The following is a 15,182-nucleotide window of genomic DNA, read 5'->3' as shown; positions in this document are numbered from 1 at the left end:
CTACCAACACCTACCTTCCCAAATGTTTAGTTGCTCCAATCTTTCCACATATCAAAATTTGGGTCTATTAATCCAAAATTACCCATGCTGCCAATTCCAAAAAGAAAAACATGAAGGAACACAAATAAAAATATTGCCCTCATTACGACTTCGGCGGTCTTCATAGAAGACCGCCGAAACTGCGGGCGCCACTATACCGCTAGTGCTGGCAGTATTTCTGGCTCCCTATGTGGACTTTTCCATTGGGCCAGAGGACGGTAACAGTGTTACCATCCCCTGGCCCAGCGGAAAAGTCACATCAACATTGCTGCCGGCTCGTAATAGAGCCGGCGGCAATGCTGATGTGCAGTGGGTGCAGTGGGTGCAGCAGCACCCGTTGCGCATTTCACTGCCCGAAATGGGAGGATCAATAAGACAGTAGGGCCTTAGAGTAATTTTTTGCTCTGGAACGCCTACCTTGCAGCTCATTGACACAAGGTCGTTTTCTGCATGCAAAAAATGACTTTAACTCCAATATTTTGGTGCTAGACATGTCTAGCGTCAAAATAAATATATGGAATTAAGTTTGCCCCGGATTTGTGTAAAAAAATGATGCAAATTCGGCACCAACAGAGTATAAATATGCCCCTTAATACAATCTTGTCTCAGCATAACAACTCGTATGGCATTAGGCACTTTTCCCCAGTTGAAATCGCAGAAAACACCAGATGACAGAGCGGTATCACCATTCGTGGATGAGAACACACATTAACTAATGACTGCAGTGATTAAACCAATTTCCTTGTCTCTACATTTGTTACATGTCTTACCAGGATAAAGCCAAATTGCGAATTCTCAAGTAATGTAGTAAATGATTAGCTGCTAGCAAGTGAGCCCCATCAGATTGTCGCAGTTTTATTGCAAATCAGGCTTGCAGGCTAGTTAATCAACCCACCTGCAGTGTAGAGTGGAGTGTGTGTAGGCCATATCTCCCTTGCCGTCTGGGTGTGCACAAATCTCTGTCATAGGGGCTACTCACAATGCCTGCAACCGGCTAAGGACCAAGTAGTTAACCCCTACACCTCTCCCCCCTCAACTAACTTGACCAGCTCTTAGCTCCTCATAGGACTGTTTCACTATATGTGATGCTGTGTGGGGTGCAAAGGGGACCCTAGCAATCTATCCCCCCTACGGTATTGTGAGTAGGCACAACAATGGCATGTTGGGATAGGCTTCGCTGGTTGTGTAAGCCAGTAAATTATAATTCAGCTAGACCCATTCACAGCTGCAGTAACCACAATTTCCTTTGTGACCTTTGAACCAAATTGTCTGAGATGCTCCAGTAACACTCCCAATTCTGTTGATACAGGATGTTTCCGTAGTCCCCTATAATCCTCCCTAGGCAGGGCCACCTCCCCCCATCAGAGCAAGTCAGTTTTCCATATTAATACGGAAGGTCGAGTTGGTGACTTCCAGTGAAGTGTTATTAGTGCTTGTGTAGGATGAGTGCCAGGTCTATGAATCTGGGGGCTACTACTACCTTTGTTTGCCTGGGGTAAAGATCTAGTATGCAGTGATTTGCTGAATCCCAATGGGAGGAACCGGTGATCTTGCAGAGTGTATCATGGATTCCTGTCCAATATTGTCGCGAGGATGAGCAGGCCCACAGCATGTGGAGAAGGTCAGCTTCTTCAGCATGGCAATGGGGACATGTGGAGTTTGCGGCTGGAAAAAGAGAGTGTATTCTTTGTGGAGTCAAGAAGGCCCTGTGGAAAACTGCAAATTGGATAAACTTGAACCGAGCATTGCGTGGTATCTGTGATGCATGTTCTAACAGGAATCTCCACTCTTTGGCATGTAATGAGTATGCCAAGTCGGGATTCCCATTTATCCCCGATGGATGTTAAAGATAATCGATAGTGGGAGCGCTACGCTCCATACAGCCATTTAACCAGATGTTTTCCTGACCCCATATCATAAAGTGCCTGTACTAATACATGTGTCTGGGGCTCCTCTCCATTTGGAGTCCGTGACCGACGTACAAAATGCAGTATACTGGCATGCATTAGAAATCAGGTACCTGGGAGCTGTATCTATGTTATAAATTCTTTGTGGGATAGTAGGTGGCCCTCTTCAAATAGATCCCCTAGGGTGGAATAACCATTTTCCTCCCAAAGTCTAAGCCATGCCATGGAAAGAATTCCAGATGAGGTGGGAAAACCGTGTAAGGGGATATTGGGGGCCTTGGGCACCACATTCTTGGTTAGTGTAAGTGCCTTGTGCCAGTACCATATCGCATTCTGCAACAGCAGTGGCAGCTGCCTACTGCGAGTGGGACTCCCAGGCAAGACCAGCGAATGTAAATCACCATTGTCTAGTTGTGCCTGTGTGAAATTTATTTCTTGCAAGTGAAAGCTGAAATGTAAGCCATTGGAGCTGCGCTGCTATGCAGTATGTTTGGAAGTCAGGCACGCCCATTCCCCCTTTGTCTGTAGGTAATTGTAGTTTTTGAAGATGTGTGCGGTGGCGTCCAGTGGCCCATATTAGTTCTATCAATAATGTATTTAGTGTTTTAAAAGTCACTTGTATGGTATGCAAATTGGGAGGTTCACAAAGTAGTGTAGTAACCTGGGAAGCATTACCATCTCAGCAAGTGCCAAGCGCTGGGATAAAGAGAGGGGCAACAAGGTCCGAAATTTAATCTGTGCTTATAGAGATGCTATTACTTTATTTAAATTACCCTCTGGCAGATCAGTGGGGGAGCGGTATGTTTATATACCCAGGTATTTAAATGTCTGATGAGCCACTGGGATCTCAAGTGTACACAAGGGAATTGGGTCGGTGGAGAGCACCTCTTCTCGGAATGAGAACACTAGAGTTTTTGAATGGTTTACTTCCAGGCCTGAGATTGCACCAAACTGCTCGAGGGTATGACTCACGCTGTCTCACTCCTCCATATCACGTACATATAGTAGCATGTCGACAGCATGGAGAGATGCTATCTGACCCCTCCTGGTATTCCCCAGTTACCTCCTTCGTGTCTCAACTTTTGAGCGAGTGGTTCCATTGCCAGTATGACCAGTAATGGGGAAAGTGGGCAGCCCTGCTGACTTCCCTGGAATATGTGGTATAATGGAGAAATATGTTTGCCTGTCTTCGCTCTGGCCGTGGGGTGGGAGTATAACACCTTAAACTATTTAATATTTTCATCTGGTATATTGAATTTCCTAAGTACCATGTAGCGATCTTCCCATTCGAAGGAGTCAAATGCCTGCTGCGAATCCAAGGAGTAGCATCCTGCCCTAGGAAAGTCAGGGACTGCCACTTCCATTACTTGATACATGCGACGGATACTTAGGGAAAATACTCCTTTGTGGTATAAAACCACATTGGTCAACTGCGATCAGTTGAGGGAAGAGCGACAATAGCCTCTGGGCAAGCACCCTGCTGAGTATTTTGTAATCTGTCAGTCAGTATAGAGAGTGGTCTATAAGAGGAAAACTTGGTTGGTGTGCGTCCTGGCTTTAATAATGAGGTGACCAGAGCCTGACCTGAAGTTTCTGGGAGCCTCCTGAGTTCAAATGCAGTTTTGTATATTTTCAGCAGTGTTGGGATGAGCTGGGAGAGGCCATATATAAGTTACTGTAATACTCTTGGAATGCTCGATTGACCTCGAGCTGTGTGGAGCAGTGCTGATCTGAGAACAATATTACCTGTAGAACCACAGTAGGTTCCCTGGGAGGTTGTATCAATCCTGCTAGTAAAGTACCAGTTTTGTCCCCCTCAGTAGTGTTCAATTAATGTATGTCCTATAATCATAGACCCTCAATCTTTCAATGAACTCTGTCTGTTGTTTTTTGGCTGCAAGTAAATCATGTTCTAGGTTGGGGTGGTCTATGGCCTCCTGTTCCAATTTGCCCATCTGATTTTCAATGTCAATCAACTCCCGCAGTGTTTGGTTTCTGGCCCCTACATAGGTCTTAATGGCTACTCCTCTGACAACCACCTTAAATGCCTCCCACTCTACTAGACCTGACGAGGCTGTGCCCTTGTTCCTGATAAAATATTCTTCAATGGCAGTGCGTAACGTGTCGCGAAAGGCCGCATCCTCTAAGTGTGTTGGCTGCATGTGCCATGTAGGAACTGGCACGGGGACACAACCCCTTTGGATTGTCACTTTTAAGGGGTCGTGATCTGAGAAAGTTTTAGCCAGGTATAAGAAGTCAGTGAATCCCCCAGCCATTTGGGTTCGACAAAGGATTCAATCTAACAGGGTATGTAACCGGTGTGGTGGAGAAAAGAAGGAATATTCCCTCATCCCCTCATGTTGTGTTCTCCACACAACCACAAGATCCCAATGAGTGGTCCAAACTGCTAGGGCTTGTGCCTGCTTAGCTGAGTCAGTGTGAGGAAGAGGCGGATGTGAGCGATCCAGTGTGATATTTAATACTGAATTAAAATCCCTTCCTATGACCCAGGAAATATGTGACCATTCTGCTAATACTGTAGACAGGCGTTGCATAAACGCATTCTGTTCTGTGTTGGGGCAGTATATGCTCCCCAGAACCATCTGCGTGTAATCTAATTCCCCCATTGCTAGGGCATAACGACCCAGGGCGCCTATTTTAGTGTTCAATATCTGAAAGGGGACTCCTGCCTAAATCCAGATGGCGGCGCCTTTAGCGAAGCCCGAGTAAGAGTGGCCACAATTTGTGGCCTCTTCATTTAGCCTTCAGTCAGGCAACCTTGTAAGGATAAGGGTAAGGATAAATGAGTTTCTTGCAGGTAAACAATGGAAGCTTTATGGCGATGTAACTGGGCTAGCACCCTGTGATGCTTTTGAGCAGAACCCAATCCCCTGACATTCCATGTCACAGCCCTGTGTGAGGGATGCCGGGTCTTGTTAACACATGGTTGTTCCTGGGGACCATTTAGTGCAGTACAAGTACAGTTAGATGATGGTGTCTGTGGAGTAATGGAGGGGAACAAGGCCGACTCGACTCGGTATCCAAGAGGGAGGAGGTAGAGTGACAGGATGGTGTTTGACTGAGTCTGGTCTCCATGCTCCTCGCCGACTGCAGTGCTAACGCCTTGCCCTCTAGGGCTTCCTGTGGCAAGACGACCATTGTCATTGTGTCTTTCGGTTGGCGCTCGTGCTGAACAGTTTTCCCCCGGGTTCGGGTCTAAGTCCCCCTGTTACCCATCCACCGACGAGCCACAGGATATTCTTGTTCAAGCCAGTCCCATGCTGCCTCTGGAGTTTAAAAAAACAAAGAGCGGTATTCGTGTTTTCAATCGCGCTGGAAATAAGAGAGCCTATTTTAACCCGTCTTCCCATAGTTGCCTCTTCGCAGCTTGGTATGATGCACGACTTCTCTGCACTTCCAGGGTGTAGTCTGGGAACAAGGACACCACTGCGTTGTTTATCTTGATGGTTGATGCCTTTTGGGCCATCTGCAGTGAGAGGCTGTGATCCCGGTAATTCAGGATCCGCGCCACCCCCGGAAATGGTCAACATGGAGGCACACTGTGGGCCCTCTCAACAACGAAAATAGTCAATAGACCATGTGGGGCCACTGCTGAGCAAAACCACTCTTCAATGAACTGGGAGGGATTGGTGCCCTCCCCCCCTTCAGGTATGCCTATGATTCTCATGTTATTTCGCCGCACACACCCGTCGGCATCTTCTGGGCGATTATGAAGTTGTTGGATCCGACGTTGTAGCTCAAAAATAGTGTTGATGTTCCACGTGTGCTGGGAGGCTAGATCTGTGAGGGTGCCATCCACACTGCGTACCTTAGTGGTTAAGTTCTTGTGGTTGTCTTCCAGGATGCCGAGGTCTGTGGCAATTGTGCCTATGCGATGATCAGTAGCAGCTCGCGATTCACAAATTTCCTGGAGGATCAGGTCAAGTTTGTCCGCAGGGGGAGGAGAACTGGTAGGGAGCATGCAGTCCATAGAGCTAGATCCATTGCGCCCCTCCGCCTGTGTCAGGGGCGCCCCAGAGTCCAACAAGTGGGCCAGAGTGTGGGCAGTCTTACTGAGCCCCATCGCTTTGCCGCCTTTCAAGCTCTGAAATGCCTGGGCTGGGAGAGCAGGGGTGATAGCTTTTTGCACCTAGGAGCTCTGGTTCATTGCGATAGGCAGCGAACACAATAGGAGGAACTAGCCGGTAGATCTCCTTTTTCTCTTGACTTAGTCCGAGGGAGGGAGGGCCAACCACACAGCATACCGATCTTTTTTAAAGTCTTAGGCCCTCTGCTCTCCAGGGTCAATCTCTGAGGCCCTACGCAGCCCCACCTCTCAAGGGTGCCATTGATTATACAGTTTGGGGCATGGGTGGGGGCCGCGCTGGCTGCAGGGCAAGACACTCACATTGTAAGGGCCCAGTGCCCCCGCCCCCTCTGCCAATGCGGTGTTCTCCTACCCCTGCCACATGGCTGATCAGTCCCATGCAGTCCCGCACCTCAGCACAGTGAGGGGGCTCACAGCCCCTGTTTGCAGCTCCTCACCTCTCCGGGGCTGCCCAGACCGCCACCACCATTTGCCCCAGGCCCTCTCTGCTCTGGTTTCCCCTGTCAGGGCCCATCCTCGATCCTCCAGGGCCACTGCGTGGTACCTCAGCTGCTGTGGGTGAGGAGGCAGAGGTTCCCACATTGTTCCAGCACCCGCTTACTGCCACACCGGGAGCCGGCCAGTGCTGGCCACACGAGACACTCTTCAGGCAGGTGGCAAGGAGGCGGAGGGCAGGCCTCCTCCCAGGCCCAGCTAGGCCTCGCCATTCGTGTCAGTGGGTGGCTGGTTTCTGATCTTCAGAACCCCTCCAATAGGGGGCCCGATAGGTCACAAAGGTCCCTGCAACTTCCTTCTTACAGTCTTAGTCTGGTGTCATGTTCGAAACTGCAGGATAATTGTGGACTCTCGGGCAGGTTGCGGGAGCTCTAAGGAGTTGCATCCACCATGTTTGGTGTTCAGCCATGTCCCCCTTTTGATTAGTTCCCCAAACGGGATATTTCTTTTTTGGTTGACATGGTGCTCTGACTTATAATGTAATATACTATTGCTAGCCATACTCTCCCGAAAAGAGTGTGTGTGGAGAGTGTTATTCTTGACATAAAGTTCCAGATCCAAGAACGTGATGCTACTACGTCTATATTCCAAGGGCAACTCAATATTCACAGTATTTGAATTTAAATATTTGTGATAGGATATCAGTTGATCGCCTGTCTCTTCCCACACCATCACTACATCATCAATATACTTAACCCATAAGGTTACATGTTGGTACCCCTCATGGGCTGGTTTGTTCCACGCCGGCTCCCTCTCATACCAACCCATAAACAGGTTGGCGTAAGAAGAAGCAAGGTTTGCACCCATGGAAGTTCCACAGATTTGATGAAATAACGTATCCTGATATAGGAAATAATTATCCATCAACACAAATTTATAAATTCCACAATCATCCTAGAATGACTTCATATCAAAAATATATTTCAAGGCAGTCAGGTCATCCTGGTGTCTTATACTAGTATAGAGACTTTTTACATCCATTGTGACAAGCCACAGATTGTCACTCCAAGGAATGTCCTGTAATTTCCTCAATAAGGGGGTCATTACAACCCTGGCGGTCCACGACCGCCAGGGCTGTTCTGGTGGAAGCACTACCAACAGGCTGGCGGTGCTTCCAGGGGGATTGCGACCGTGGCGGAAGCGCCGCGGTTGCACCACCGGGACCGGCGGTTTCCCGCCACAGTGGTCCAGGCGGTTTTAATCTGCCAGGGCAGAGCTGCTTGCAGCGCTGCCCAGGGGATTACAAGTCCCCCTACTGCCAGCCTTTTCTTGGTGGTTTGAACCACCAGGAAAAGGTTGGCAGTACGGGGAATCGCAGGGCCCCTGGGGGCCCCTGCACTGCCCATACCACTGGCATGGGCAGTGCAGGGGCCCCCTGCCATGTCCCCGTGCAGCTTTTCACTGTCTGCTAGGCAGACAGTGAAAAGCGCGACGGGTGCAACTGCACCCGTTGCATGGCCGCAACACCGCCTGCTCCATTTGGAGCCGGCTCCTGTGTTGCGGCCCAGCGGGGATCTCCTGATGGCTGCGGCGGGAGTGCAGCTGCATTGGCGGCCACCCGGCAGTCAGACATTGGTGGGCGGCTTCAGCTGCCCGCCAAGGTCATAATGAGGGCCTAAGTCTTTTGTGTCTTGAATGTAGTAAGCCAAGTTTAAAACCATTGATGCTAGAAAAATATAAATATACATTCTTTCTGTGGCAGATCTAATCCCTAAAATAATTGGTGTGCAAGGAATATCTTTATCTTTCTTCTTATGAATCTTTGGAAGAAAGTAAATAATCAGTATTTTCAGATTTTTAACATTCAAATACCTAACCTCTTCCTTATCCAGTAGACCTTTATCCAGCCATTTATTTAGTATTTTCAAAGTTACCACCTGAACCATATTGTACCTGAAACCTTTACTCACCTCTTAATCACTTTTACAGAATTATTGTTTCTTTACTTCCACCTTATAATCCTCAAAGTTTAGAACCACTACGTTACCACCCTTGTCGACCTGCCTGATTATAATGCTCGTCATTCCGCAAAGAATACATTGCTTGTCATTATTTTATTGTCAAATTATTTTCAGTATTTTTTCACATAAAGTCAAAACAAGATCAAAAAATTAAACAATTACATTCTCTTTAGTAAACTGAGGAACAAAACGTGATTTACTGTCAGGCAACTTCACTCACACACTCCTCAATGCCAAAAACATGTATCAACTCTTCAATGTCAGTAGCTACATCTTCTCTAAAGTTTGTTTGAGTGTCTTCCACATCCTTTATTGTGAAATTCAAAATATTGACTTATTCCTTGATAGGAAAAGTCACTCTAGGTTTCAAGGCAAAAAAAATTTAGGTTTGAGAATCCTCACAAACTTATATCGGTCCATTTTCAATTCAAATCAATCACAATGACGGGTTGGTGCAAAAGAAAAACCTTTATTCAGGACACATATCTCTTTATTGGTTAAAATTGTATTGGACAGGTTCACAACTAGATCTGATACTACTTCCGAGTTCCTCTGGCTTGGGACTGTGTTCTGACTCCTACTTGCTCTTCTCCGTCTGCTTCTGCAGCCCCCTCTTTTCCCTCTTGTCCTGCTTTTTGTTGTAGTAAGCTGCATACCCTGTTTTTGGCTGTTTCTGCTAGCTGCATTTTTTTCAGTTCCTCTAAAAAAGAGTTCCTTCTGTTCCTGTCACTATTGTCATCCAGCATAGCTGATTGCCTAGGACCTAAACTAGATACATTAGAATATGTGACACTCTCCATCAATGGTATTCTTTCTACTGGTCTTTGAGTTTTATAGGTAGCATCATATTTCCTGGCATAAGAGTATACTCTTCCCATCCTATAATATCTCTCATCCCTGTGTATTTTAGACTTCTTCCTTTCGTTGATCTCTTCCTGATACTTCTATAGAACTTGTTCTAAGATTTCATAATTCTTACATGTGCCTTCTTCCAATTTAAGATTGGCTATTTCTGTTTAGTAACTTCAGTCTCCTTCTGAAGACTCTATTGTACTCTCTGCCTGCTTAATCAACATAAGCATCAACTCCCTGGAAGTTTGGCTCAGTTTTTGTTCCCAGTTCCTACTGTTTTTTAACATAATTCGCCATACTGTTATTATACTGTTAAGCAGAGATAGCGGAAACTAATTTCTATGACTCAGCAGCAGAGCTCTATCCTTAGCAAAATACTAAGAAATGGGGGAAGATAGCAGTCGGTCTGTGCTCACTGACACATTTGACTGGTGCCCACCCAGTCAATACATATCTGTAACACAAATACAAGTATCATAGCAAGCACATTTACTCAAATATTTTCTGTTCATCATCACATTCATTACAAAAATACAAAAGAGATACATACATCAATTATATGTATTACATATTAAAATTCAAAATAGTTACACCAATAAGGTTTCCTAGTTCTACATCAATTCTACATGTTACATGTTACAATTCCAAGCCTTATCCTTGAACACCTTAGTTGGTTCCAAACAAAGGCATCCAAGACTTCCAGCCAACACATGTTTCGCTGTGATAAATGCCAGTTCTTCAGGGCTGTAATCACAAGAACACAATACGACATACAAATAGATCCATCAAAAAATGGGACATATGACATACAAATTCCCCTTCAAAAACACATATTTGTGGAAACCATTTATACCTTAATTATTTTCCAAATTACAATATCTATTCCAACCTACCTCAATTGAGTTTAAAGGTAACATGGGGTTAGTCCTTCTTTACTGAACACCAGAAAAGTTATCTAACTCCTCAATTATTCAGCTGAGACAAAAACATGTTTACCCATTAGGAGTTCCCCCAACTGTATCATTTTGAAGAAATGGGTTCCCCTGGGTCCATATGGTTATGTGGTCCTGCTCCTTGTGTTCAATTTTCTTAAGGGCATTAATAGCCCCCTAAATATTATTCCTATTTTCTTTTCCTTTGACATTTGTCACACTCACTTTGCAGCAAAGTAAACTATTCACTAGTCTTCTATTGGCTTCCATTTGATCCACTCCATATACCAAAGTTACAATCCCTTTAGTAAACACGCTTACCAACACAAAAGAGGAGTTTCCTAAATCCCCGAGTTAGCCGTACCCAACCAAATTCCTTTTACTGCATACAATTACTATTACAAAGTCACTAAAAACCACATTTTAGATCATAAAGAGATGCACCTCTTGGTCATAGTCCAAAGCCCCTTCCTTCCAAGAATTGCCCTGAATTTGGTAAACCCCAATGCCTTCCCTTGTTCCTCACCAAGAGAAGCCATTTCCCATTCTACATATTTCTAAAGTGATTATCCTGTGTCCCATAATGGATATCACACATATCTCTGCTGCCCTCTGCCCCTCCCAGTATCACATTCTTTACATTCTTATTTACATTTGCAAAGCAAATCCACTCAGAAAAAGCTTCATTTTCCCTTCCAACATCTACCTTCCCAAATGTTTAGTTGCTCCAATCCTTCCACATATCAAAATATTTGTCTGTTATTCCAAAATGACCCATGCTGCTAACCTTACTAAAAGAAAAAACAAAAACCAACAGAAATACAAACATAGCCTTCCAACTTCCATTACTATCTTTCAAAGTCCTGACACTATCTTTCATCATATCAATTTTGTAATGTTGCCGTTGTTACTAAGTTAATAGACAACCATCAAATCTCGTCTGTTATTTCAAATGCCCTGTGTTATTGACCTAACGCAACCTCATGCTAAAGAGAGAAAGACACAAGTGCAAAATCAAAACATAGCATCCCAGCTTCCATCGCTATATGTCAAAGCCTTGTATTTTCAAAGCCCGTCTTTAAACATTCCAATATTCTCATGTTGCAGCCGCTCCTAAATTTGATACAGGATTATCACATCACTATTTTCAATACGATACAATTCTAAAGTAAAGACAGATACAAGTATTGAAACACTGTATCCACTATGATGCATATAGTACCATTAGGCCCTCTAAACAAATCTACCTGTACCTTATATGCTTGCATTTGAGCTCCAACTTATCTGTCGTACAAAAGCATCTCAACTTCGACTTTCCGTTTAAATACTAATTCCAATAATGATCCAACTGTCATTAACAAACCCATTGGTCAAATTCATATTAAAAAATATGACTCCAAAAAACAAAATGTATTTTCCTTCCATTTTTTCTCCATTGTTTGTTTTTCTGAAAGACTAGACATGTATTCCTGCTGGTCAAACATATTGTTGGACTTTTTTGCTTATGCAGGGTCATCCCCAGTCTTTTTGCCTCCTGCCTCCTATTTTTTCTGACCAGTTGCCGTTGGCTTTTGAACTCTGAGCCCTTTACCACTGCTAACCAGTGCTAAAGTGGATGTGCTCTCTGTGTAAATTGTAATGTTGATTGGTTTATCCATGATTGGCATATTTGATTTTCTAGTAAGTCCCTAGTAAGGTGCACTAGAGGTGCCAGACCTGTAAATCAAATGCTACTAGTGGGCCTGCAGCACTGGTTGTGCCACCCACATAAGTAGCTCTGTAATCATGTCTCAGACCTGCCTCTGCAGTGTCTGTGTGTGCAGTTTTAACTGTAAATTCGACTTGGCAAGTGGCTAGAGTTATTTTTGACGCACACCCGCCAGTACGGGATTATTTTTTACGCGCACCAGGTACATTTTCACTCTAGCAGCGCTAGTGTGTGTTTAAAACTACTTAAAGGCTCCTTTTGCATTTTTATTGATAACTTGACTTGTGTATTGTGGATTTTTGTCGTTTTGGTCTTGTTTTATTTAGATAAATATTTCCTATTTTTCTAAACTGGTGTTGTGTCATTTTGTAGTGTTTTCATTAAGTTACTGTGTGTGTTGGTACAAATACTTTACACCTAGCACTCTGAAGTTAAGCCTACTGCTCTGCCAAGACCAAGGGGGTAAGCAGGGGTTAGCTGAGGGTGATTCTCTTTTACCCTGACTAGAGTGAGGGTCCTTGCTTGAACAGGGGGTAACCTGATTGTCTACTAAAGACCCCATTTCTAACACATATGGATAGCATTCCCAAGTTATGTGGAAGATAAAAGCATATAGAATCAAATTTTGTAAAAGATTTTCAAAACTCTCTTTTTCTATTGCTAAAACCAAAACACTTTCCAGTGGGAATCAAACTCCCACAAACCTAGAAGTGTACAATCCCAGCAGTGTTAGATGCATTACAAATGCGACCTATGAGTACACTGAAATGTCTTGGAAAGTTTGTATTCAAAAGGGGCTGTATCTCTGCGGATGACCTCGCCACTTGTAGAGCATAGGTTTCACGGGAAGATGCAAGCACCACATGTTTTGAAACAAAAGAGCCTTAAGTCTTCTCAGATTGTCATAATTTACATTTGAATTAGCAATATGAGGCCAAATTTCTGCTATTTTATCTCTTGTGTGCGGGGGGAAAGCACTTTTCCGCAGCATGTAACAATTTGGAAGATCAAAACTACATAGGCAATTCCAGCTCGCATACCTCAACAGCTCATTTCATTCAGTATCACACAACTCCACTCAAGAGCACTTGGAACGCTAGATGAATCAAACCAACAGGGACCCCTTCAGATAACAAGCTAAATAAACAGCTGAAGCATAACATGCTCTGTGCAAAACAGCTGTTTACAAATCATTGAATCACATACAGAAGTCTTACATTTGCTTCCATGAAGAAAGACCTCCTTCATGCCATTGAAACATTTGTACTTAGAGGGTAGCTTCCAAACTTCATAGATAGAACTATCTCCTAGCTTTTCAAATCCGCCAACAGGAATATGCTTCAAATGTGAGGTGAATTGAAGTGATGAACTGGACAGGTTAATAACCCTGTGTCTTAACCAAACTGCAGATGGTATTTCCACGACAGTGAAAGGCAACTTTTCTAACTACTTGCTTCAGCTGGATGGCAGCTTTTTTTGGGGGGACTTTTCCATTTTACATTATATATTACATATAACAAGCACTTTGTGCATGGTTTGCTTGGACCTAACAAGAAATCTTGTAAGTCTGTGTTTGCTGACAGGAGACTAAGGTGTTCTTTAGCGGCTTTTAATGTGGATGATTTCAACCATTGTTGACATAATTTGCCCACGCTATATGTGGTGACAATATCGGAGTGTTGTGATGATATGTAACAGGGGTCAGGTCGGCTCACTCATAAACCCCCTGTGGAGTTTACAAAACATGCATGACAACCATTTCTGTCCACTGGACAAAATTACCACTGGTTTAGACCGGAAAGTGTTGAGTTAAATGTTCCATTTTGGACTCACCCATCGAGCTGTTCTTCAGTGACATTTAAAATATTTTGTGATTTGCTAAATTTAGCTGGTGACGGAATACTGAGCATATTCAATTCCTTCATTTTTGCTAAGCCTAAAAAACTTGTTTGTTATACAGTTTCATTTAAGAATATAATTTGCAATGGAATAAGGCATGCTCTAATCAAAGCTTCCCATCTGTGCATTTCCTAATTTCTAGTTCCTCACACACTCTTCAAGTCAATCGACTTCAACCAATATTCATAGCCCTCAAAAGCCAACTGGGAAACAAAGGAATCAGTATAGATTAATTTTGTATCTGTTAACAGGACATTCTGAAATTTCATAGAAGCCAATTTAAAATAATAGGATTCAGCATTTGTGACATCATGTCCTGAAAAATATGCCAACTTTTCTACATAGGTTTTAGAACTCCCCACTGGTGGAGTTGGACAATGTTCCCATTCTGTTTAAGTGTAGACATTTCTTAGAGTGCTAGCATTATGTATAATATGGTGTCCCTAATGATGGTAACAGAACAGTTCCCCATAATTTACTATTTTGGTTGGTAAACATATTCACTTCCAAACACAGTATAGTATTCAAGCACAGAAAGCATAGAATCAACTGTTTTCGCATCCCAATCATCAGAAACCACCCCAGGTGTTATTATATCATTCATAGAAACTTTGAAAAAATAAGGAATTTTAATAATTAGTAGACAGTGAAAATCGTGATGGGTGCAACTGCACCCGTCGCACCACCGCAACACTGCTGGCTCCCGTGTTGTGGCTGAGATCCCCGCTAGGCCAAAGTTGAAATGAGGGCCCGAGATTTGCAGTGACCAGGATGCATGATAGTCCATGGAGGCAGGGCTAGAGTCCATCTGGTGGCTGCTACGTCTGCACTGTGGTGCTAGTGCCGGTGCCGCCGGGGTGCTGCCAGTGGTGGAGGCAGGCTCCAGCCCCTCTCCTGCAGCCTTGGATGGCTTCCCACTGGGGCTGCTGCTGCTGGCAGTGGTGCTACTGTCAGCAGTACAGGTGGCAGGGCTTGCAGCGGGGCTTGCTGTGGTGCTTGCAGCAGTGCAGGTGGCAGTTCTGGCGGTTGTGCTGGTAGCCACCAGCCCTTCACCTGCAGCTTCGGATGGCTAAAGTGCCTTGCCTGGTGTTTTGGGCTCCTTCCTCACCTTGGCAGATGGTGGTGTCACCTTGGCTCTGGCAGCTGGAGTCTTTGAGGTGGCCTTGCTGAGTGGTTGTGGCTCCTTCCCCTTGCTGGATGCTGTCCCCTTCTTCACCTTGCAAGGTGGTGGAATGGATTTTGCCTTGCAGGGGTTTGTGGCACACTGGCTGGGCAGACGGG

The sequence above is a fragment of the Pleurodeles waltl genome, chromosome 4_1 (genome assembly GCF_031143425.1).
Source record: "Pleurodeles waltl isolate 20211129_DDA chromosome 4_1, aPleWal1.hap1.20221129, whole genome shotgun sequence".
Lineage (NCBI taxonomy): Eukaryota > Metazoa > Chordata > Amphibia > Caudata > Salamandridae > Pleurodeles > Pleurodeles waltl.
This window is presented reverse-complemented; position numbering follows the sequence as displayed.